Genomic DNA, 6,543 nt, shown 5'->3' with positions numbered 1-6,543 from the left:
GTGCTTGTTGCGGGAGGTATAAAGTTCGTTGAAGAGAAAAAAAAAGCTTGTAGCCGGAGGGGGTGTGTCACGGGACTCCGAGGGGAGAGCGATACAAGCTCGGAGGGGAGGGGTTAAGGAGCACAGAGGGGAGGGGGGTGTGTAGGGGGGGATGCTTTTTTCAAACCTTTCTCAGATCGTAGACCAGAGCTTTAAGTGAAAAACAATAATGAAGAGAGTAGAGAGACAGGCTTCAAAGGTGTGTCAATTACAGTACCTAAAACAGAGCAGAACTAGATTTTAATTCTCTCTGCAGTTGACTACCTGACAGCTATTTTCATACCTACTGCCTGATTAGCCTGCTCTCATCTTTCTCATTTTCATTGTTGTAGTAGTGTCTTCAATCGGAAATTAAAGTTATTTTTTTTAATGAGTAAGTTGTAGGGGTGTGACCAGTGGCGGATCTAGGATTTTTCTAAGTAAGGGGCCATTAAGGGGCCGCATTTCTCATAGAGGGGCCAAGTATTTGTACACATACATCAGTCCCATTTATGATAAGATGTAAATATATCTCATCACAAACACAATTGTATGAAAAAAACTAACAGGAAAACTGAATATCAGACAAATATAATCTCTTTATTTTTTATTTTTTTGCTTTAACATGCATAGTATACTATAATAACATCATGTTATTAAGTACTGTAAATAAACATCAATTATATACAACCAAATCACACAAACACACAATGAGAATGAACTACCTTTTCAGATTTGACCTCTATCTCACTGCTCGTGAGTGAGTGAGTGAGTGAGTTAGAATGTAATAGAGAATGAGAGTGGAGCTAAACTCAAAATAGCATAATAGTCTCTGGTGATGGAGTATTCCAGCCATGTGTTGTCTTTGTACCAGGACTCATTGAATGCCCTTTGCCGGTTTCCATGCAGCGTCTTGGGGAAGGGGTTGAGGACAGGCTGCACAGGACCAAATGCTCTATACTGGGAAATGTCTAAAGAGGAACAAATGTAAAGTATGAATGAAATGTATAAGTTACTTAATTGTTAATGGCCCTTTACTTTCAACAACTGGCATTCATTAATAAAAAATGAATGTTACAGAACATTTACAGAATGAAAAGGTGAGCATACCATCAGGTCCTGCTGGAGCAGAATAATTCTTTGATTGCTGCAAAGGACCCTGTGTACTGCACTGGGCGATGTCTGAAAGCAGCAAGTGAAAAATAATCAGAAATTCATAAGCATACTCTCACAATGACAAACAGTAATTATCTTCCCTGATAACTGCTTACCATCAGATCCTGCAGGAGGAGCACTGTGTGGTGTCTCTGGTGGCTGTGCAGGATGGGGGCAAGCCTCACTTTGGTCGTCTTCTTCAGAGCCGTCCTCATCCCAGTTTGTAGCTAAAACAAAAATATGTGTCACAAATGTGTATGCAACTTGTATGCAACCCTTTTAATATGAACATGAGCTCTGAAAAAAGAAAAGCAATAAGCTTTTGTATCGTTTCATAATATCATCAGACCATAATACCAGACAATAGAGTTACTGTTGTTGGTGTTGTTGTTGCTGTGCATACTGCATAGACAACTTCTGACCTGGTGAAGGCTCTTCACTGCCCTGCTCTGGAACGTGACCAGCAGCTGGTGGACCGTCACGGTCCTCTGTTGCTCTCTCCCTGATTTTCAGCCTCTGGTACACGGGTACGTTTGGCCAAAAACCTCTGAATACCCGGCTAAGACTGGCCCTTTCTTTTCATACTCTAAGCAGTTACGGAACATTGTTTACATTAACACAAACATGCAGAGAGTACTTTGATGAGCAAATTCACGTTCAGTACAAACGCCATAGACAGTGTGGTAAAGTCAAGTGAGCTAACAGTAACATGCTAATAGCTTTCTGCTGCTTCTTAATTTAGTGTTTGTCGGACTTCAGCTGGACAGCAAGCAACTAACATAATGTTCTTTCAAACATTAGCAGCACAAGCTATGGACAATTGTCACTTACCAACGATGTCTTCCAAATGTCGTCAGCCATCGGTCTGTCTGTTTTCCCGGTCTTCTTCTTCTTCTTCTTCTTCGTCTTCTTCTTCTGTGCACGCACGGGGAGGCACAACGGCCCCCTTGCGGCATTACTGCCACCAATGGTTGAGCGTGGAATTGCATTCACCCATAATCTCATCCTCTCAGATAAGTGACAGTCATGACCAGGACAGGGGCATCTCAGGGGGCCAATAAGATTTCAGGTGGGGCCAATGCCCCTGTGGCCCCGCCACGAGATCTCGCGAGATTAAACTCGAAGATATTTCTTGTTGCATTAAAAATCTGTAACGCGAGATTTGTGAGCTATCCAAACTTCTATTTGTGACCTGTGGGGGCAGTAATGCGCCTTTGCTACGTCTGGCCTGCCAGAACCTAAAGAAGGAGAAGGAAAAGAAGAAGAGGAGGAGAAGGAAGCAGAGTGGAATCAGCCAGAATGACTTAGGAAAATACCGGTATTATCATTGAAGATGCCCCCACCACTTTCAAATCCTTTGTTTGGCAGCATTTTGGGTACCCAGCAGAAATGATAAATGGCAGTAGAGTGACTGATAAGACACGGACAATATGCAAGCATTGTATGAAAATAATGCCGTACACCGCGGCTAATACGAGCACGATGCAGAGACATATACAGCACCACCACAGCTCGGTACTCAAATCAACAACTGCACCTGTGAAGAAAACACTAACAGGCCAGACAACGCTGACAAACGCATGGACGATGGACATCACGTTGGATATGCTGGCTCGTTACCTCGAGCAGCAAGCTGCCATAGCAGCAGCTCTCACCAGCCCAGAGATAAGACAAAACACCCGAAGCATTGATACACTTGACAGCTGCGATGTCAGAGATGCTGAAGACCTTGTGAAGCTGCTGCATCCTTTGAAGACAGCCACCACAGTGTTGTGTGAGGAGAAGAGTCCCACAGTGTCTCTCATTGTGCCACTGAAGAGCATGATTGAACAGAACATGACACCAAATGATGGAGATTCCACCACTGTGGCCAACACAAAGACTGCAATCCTCAGGAATATTGCAAACAGATACAATGGGGATGCCTTCAACTATCTGCTGGAGTGCACGGTACTGGACCCAAGGTTCCGGACTCTACCTCAGCTAGACCATGACCAGTGTGAGGCCGTCTTCCTGAGGGTACAGAACAAGGCAGAACAGTTGCTGCAAAAACAGGTATATATATCACTTTAAATTGTATTGTGTATGTTTGTCAACTAAACATTTTTAAGAGATTGATGAATTGTGTGTGTTAGAAACATGAGAGCATCACTGTGTGTGTGTGTGTGTGTGTGTGTGTGGAGGGCTCTTAGCTGCTTATCAAATTTAACACCAGTGTTTCTTCTGTTTAAAGACCACAGCTGAGGAGAGGGAAGAAGGGGCAGCAGGTGGAGCTCACTGTCCCACACACGGTAGAAAGGAGGCTGTGAGAGATGATGAGCCCGAAGTGACAGAACCTGCTCCCAAAAAGACAGCACTTGAGGACCTGTTAGGGAACTCTTTCTCTGCTGAGCCAGAGGAGTCCAATAGTTCAAAACAGGCTGAGAGGGAAGTTGAAAACTTCAGAAAAGAGGCCTCTATCCCTCTCAGTGGCTGCGCTCTGAAGTGGTGGCAAGAACATTGCTCCGAATATCCTTTGCTGTCTCACCTTGCCAAAGCGTGCCTTTCTGTCCCTGCTACCTCCGTTCCAAGTGAGCGCATCTTTTTAACAGCAGGAGACATCTCATACCATCTCATACCAGCTAGCGTCTTCCTCGGCGCATTATCTCTTCCACCTGTCTGTCTCGCTCTTGCGATTCCTGCTAGAGCGCCTCCTGGAGGCCGTTAGCTAGTAAAAATCTATAGATTAGCCGCACCATTGTATAGGCCGCAGGGTTCAAAGTGTGTGAAAAAAGTAGCGGCTTATAGTCCGGAAATTACGGTAGTTCTTTTTGTATTGTTTATTTTTACTAGTCTATACAAAACATGTGAATGCATTTCTCATTAAAGGGAGAAAGAGAAAGTCAGAGGTACACTGTTGTTCTTCATGTTACATCACGGAGATAAGCTTTCATTCATTTCATTTCTAATATTTATTACGCATCCAGATGTACATTTGACACAACTGAGAGTCCACCTTTTAGACTGATTGAAATGAAGTGCCTTAATTAAGAGCAAAAATGTGTGCCAGCTGAGTTACTTCACTGCTCTGTCAGGCTACCATAGATGTAAAAGATGATTCCCTTTGGCTTGTTGTTATTAATAATTTTTCCACCTCAGGAGTCATATCACCTTACCATCAGCACAGCCATAAGTGCTTCAGCAAAACACTGGTAATTATGTAATTAGATTGTATTGTAAATACATAATATATTATATACTTATTAAATAGTATATTTTCATGTTATTTCTTTGGCGTGTTTTGGTCGGTCTGATCTGGTAGTTGACCAGGACACAGGCCACACTGAACAATTCCTCAACTGTTCCACACACAGAAAGCAGTATGTAAGTTTTGTATATATTTGTAAAAATGAACAATAACATTTGTGAAGGTACAAATCAACAGCAAAACGCGAGTTTAACTTCTGTATAGATTAGTAAACATGAACAATAACATCATAAATGAACAGTTAATGGCCGCGTTTCCCAGATTCGATCGTTCTTAAGGACTTAAGAAGGCTCTTAAGAAGGGTTCGGCTAAGAAGGAGCGCTAAGATACAGGTGTTTCCCAGACGCTTTCTTAACTGCCTTCTTAGGAGAACCTTAAGATCAAGCCAAAGAAGCTTCTTAAGAAGCTTTTAGTGGGAGCTGTCCACCGCGGTGCTGCTGAAACTGAATCAATCGATGCCAGGCAAATCGATCACCCACCTCTTTATCAGCGCAAAAGTCACACACAGCGCCCCGTGCTCCCTCCCCCCACACAGGTGCAATTAGGCTACGCATGTATCGTGTGTGTGGGGGTGTGTGGGTGCGGGCATGGCGCAGGAGAATCGGTGTCACAGCTCCGATGCCTTGCTGAGGCCGGTGCCGTCCCCCACCACCTCCAGGAAGCTCCCCACTGCATAAAAACGCAGCGCAGCCAGGAGCTGCACCTCCGGGCTGAGGGCAAAATTGCAGCAGGTTGCTCTCTGGATGTGTGGAGACACCAGGGTGATCAGCCGTTGGATCTCCGCACGGGGCAGCCGGTACTTTGACTGGACAGCCCGGTCTGACAGTACGTCCAGTGGGGAGAAGTGCTGACACAAGTATGCATTTATGTAAACCGTCTGGCTTCACGCACGGCGACGCTGTTGGTTCGCAGCGAGAATGTGCTGTATTGCAGCCATGGTTGTTGTTTTTTTATGTGTAGTACTATAAACTCATATATGCAGATGTGTGTGGAAAACTTAAACGTGTAATTCAATAAAAAGTTTTTCTTCTCTACTATTAGCCTATGTTTTTTGCGCCAGTGGTCCGCAGCTATGAGCGCATTTCAACATTGAGCATTGTTTTATTATTTCGAAAAGTGGAGGATATAAATTTCCCTTACGCGGCTTGATCACTGAGCATTTGGTTGCTAAGAAGGCTGTTAAGAGTGGGTCAGCTCGATCTTACATTTCCTTCTTATTGAAAGATCTTAAGCTAAGAGCGACTCTGGGAAACACATCCTTCTTTCACAGCGTTCTTAAGAGCGCTCCTAAGAAGATCTTAGCACTTAAGAGCTTCTTAACGAATCTGGGAAACGCGGCCAATATCAATTCAAACTTTGTACAGATTGTATGGACAATAAAACATGTACCAAACATTCAAGAACTGATTGGAAACTGATTTTAAAAAACTCCAGACCATGTCATTTTTGTGTTGCCCATGCCTTCACCAGTGGTCCGTTCTGGTAATTCACCAAGAGGCGTGCAACCGTGAACAGCTGGTCAATACTACGGACAGAAGTATAACCTTCTCAAACAGTTTGTTTCCTTCAGCCTCCTGATACACCTCTCAACATGGACTCTTAGGCGGGCAATGGACTGTGTGTGGTGCACATCCTCTTTGGCCATCTGAGTGTTCTTCACAAGGAAGGTAGGTCGGTAAACCTTTCCGGGAAAGAGGTTGTCCACAAGAAAGCCCTTGTCCACCATAATTGCCATCTGTGGTGTGAGGAGTTTTCTGATCGCTTGAAAATCTCATTGTCACTCATTGACCCGGCGTACAATGATGAGACAAAGGTGATGGGAACGTGGGGTGCAATGCCAATCATGACTTTGAAGGTGGTGTGTGACTTGTAAGTTGAAAAGACTTGTGCTCTGCAGAAGGAGAGAGGAAGGTGTTTGACAAAACAGCTCTGTGCAGTCAAGCACCACTTGTGTGTTGGGAAATGAGACGAATTCTGGTGGTAGGTTGGCTTTCACTACTTCTGGTGGTATCCACAGGCGGATGGAACCCAGCAGATAATACAGGAAGTGTGTCCATCACGTAATTATTCTCCTGACTGTGGCATGATGAATGTGAAACCGGTTGGCCAGGTCCCTCATAGGT

General features: G+C 44.2%; 1 long non-coding RNA gene across 1 annotated transcript; it reads right to left on the bottom strand.

Annotated features, from left to right (window-relative positions):
• Positions 1-666: 666 nt before the first annotated feature.
• On the bottom strand, positions 667-1,387 carry LOC311255368. Its single transcript, XR_014622362.1, has 3 exons — positions 1,290-1,387; positions 1,129-1,200; positions 667-989 (listed from the first exon to the last, which is right to left on the bottom strand). It is a non-coding gene; the product is annotated as an uncharacterized lncRNA (long non-coding RNA).
• Between the last annotated feature and the right edge of the window lie 5,156 nt (positions 1,388-6,543).

This window comes from Pagrus pagrus (genome assembly GCF_965226575.1).
Source record: "Pagrus pagrus genome assembly, chromosome: 3".
Classification (NCBI taxonomy): domain Eukaryota; kingdom Metazoa; phylum Chordata; class Actinopteri; order Spariformes; family Sparidae; genus Pagrus; species Pagrus pagrus.
This window is presented reverse-complemented; position numbering and strand designations above follow the sequence as displayed.